Source organism: Engraulis encrasicolus, chromosome 6 (genome assembly GCF_034702125.1).
Source record: "Engraulis encrasicolus isolate BLACKSEA-1 chromosome 6, IST_EnEncr_1.0, whole genome shotgun sequence".
Taxonomy (NCBI): Eukaryota; Metazoa; Chordata; class Actinopteri; order Clupeiformes; family Engraulidae; genus Engraulis; species Engraulis encrasicolus.
In genome coordinates, this window is record NC_085862.1 from 53,285,359 (window position 1) to 53,287,679 (window position 2,321).

The window sequence follows — 2,321 nt, forward strand, 5'->3', positions numbered from 1 at the left end:
GCTAGCACTAACACAAGTTGGATGGTCCATTTTCACTGTAGCACAGGATGTGCAATGCTCTATTATTGTCAAAAAGAATGGACTTCTACAACTTCTGCTGACTTCTGTACGCAAAGGACAGTTTCCCATGTCTTCTGGGTCTATTTCAAGTGAGCTCAGGTGCTTAGGAGAATGTTAAACCCCTCTGTCATTTTCATGCATTAAACATTCTTAATATGGTCAATTTTCAATAGCTCTAGCACTCCAGGAATTAGAGTGAGACTATAGCCAATATATATTTCATGATGTCATGAACCTATACAATGATTTTATTAACAAAAATATGTCTTATATACACTCAATCGTGGTAAATCAAAGGGAATTCAAAAATGTATGTAATAACTATGGTAATTATTCCCTTTGCATCTTTAATTCTGAGTGACTCAGCCTCTCTGTGATGATCTTATACCTGGAGACCTATATTGTTCGTCAGTACAATTCATTTTGAAATGTTCTTCTTTGTTGTTTTATCTTATTTGGATGTTTACTAAATTTCACTGATCCCCGTCCCAACTCTTTTGAGACGTGTTGGATTTATCAAATTAGAAATGAGTACATATGTCCCCCAAAACAATATTTTTTCTTGGTTTTAACACTTAATATGCTGTCTTTTCACTATTCTCCATCTAATGAATAAATTGAATGTTTTGAAAATGATAGCATTTTGATTTTATTCACTGTTTACCAAACGTCCCAACTTCATCGGAGTTGGGGTTTGTATTAGGCTGGTGGGCCCTTTCAGACGACTTTCTCCTTGGCCCGGCCAAAGCTGTCAGCAGCCCTGAGCATGTGTGTGTGTGTGTTGAGCATGTGTGTGTGTGTGTGTGTGTGTGTGTGTGTGTGTGTGTGTGTGTGTGTGTGTGTGTGTGTGTGTGTGTGTGTGTGTGTGTGTGTGTGTGTGTGTGTGTGTGTCTGTGTGTGTGTGTCTGTGCCTACACAAAATGCCCTCCAGCAAGAGAGGGTCCACGATGAGCTTGACTATGCAAAGATTGTCACACATCTCTGTCCTGACTATGACGAGAATCACACAAGGCAAGAAGCCAAAGGAACATCCTTAGCCTACTCTTGCCATATTATACAACTCCATAGAGAATAGCATGTCTCTGGCTGCTTATGTAATTAATTTGACTTACTCTTCCAATTTAATAAACATCACTTGGCAGGAAGCCATACTGTAGCATCTGTACATCTGGCTGCAGAATATGTGTAAGTGTATACACTATAGTGAGCGGCATATTTTTAACAGCACCCAGGGCAGCATCAGTGTTGTAACCAGGGAAGCCGATAGGGGGAGACAAAGGGGTCAGTTGCCCCAGGCCCAGGTAGAATGTGGGCCCAGAATTGGGTCCTCATTACATTGCATGTAGGCTATTGGGTGAGGGGATGAAAAAGGGGTCAGTTGTCCCAGGCCCAGGCATAATGTAGGCCTAGAATTGGGCCCTCATTACGCTGCATGTATTGGGTGAGGGGGCCCTTTCAGATGACTTTGCCAAGGGCCCAACCAAAGCTGTCAACGGTTGTAACTGTCATGAGCAAAAGACTGTAGAGATAGTGTGGGAGAAATTGTGAAATACGTTCTCTTACGGTATAGCAGTACTTTCAATAATAGTTAAGACGTTATTCACAATTACTAAAAGTGAAAAACTATATCAGTCTAACTAATGCATTTATAGAAAATAAATAGCCATTGATGGGAGGCGTTTACTATGAAGCTCTATTGAGTTGGCCTCCTGACCCAGGGCATCTTCAGGCCAAATGAAGATCACTGGAGCGGAGAGACACAGCAAACAGAGCCTGACCATTTAACCATAGACAAATACCCACCAAGGGCATGCAGGAATACACACGCATGCACACATGCACATACACATAAAAACACACACACACACACACACCCGCACGCGCAAACACTTACACACACATGTACACGCACGTACACGCACACTTATGCACGCACGCACGCACGCACGCACGCACGCACGCACGCACGCACGCACACGCACACGCACACGCACACGCACACGCACACACACACACACACATACACACACACACTCACACACACACACACACACACACACACACACACCACACACACACACACACAACACACACACACACACACACACACACACACACACACACACACACACACACACACACACACACACACACACACACACACACACACACACACACACACACACACCTTTCACTGTTTCTCTCCCATATTCATAGAGTATGTCTAAAAACAAACCCCTCATGATGCACAGATGCATGTA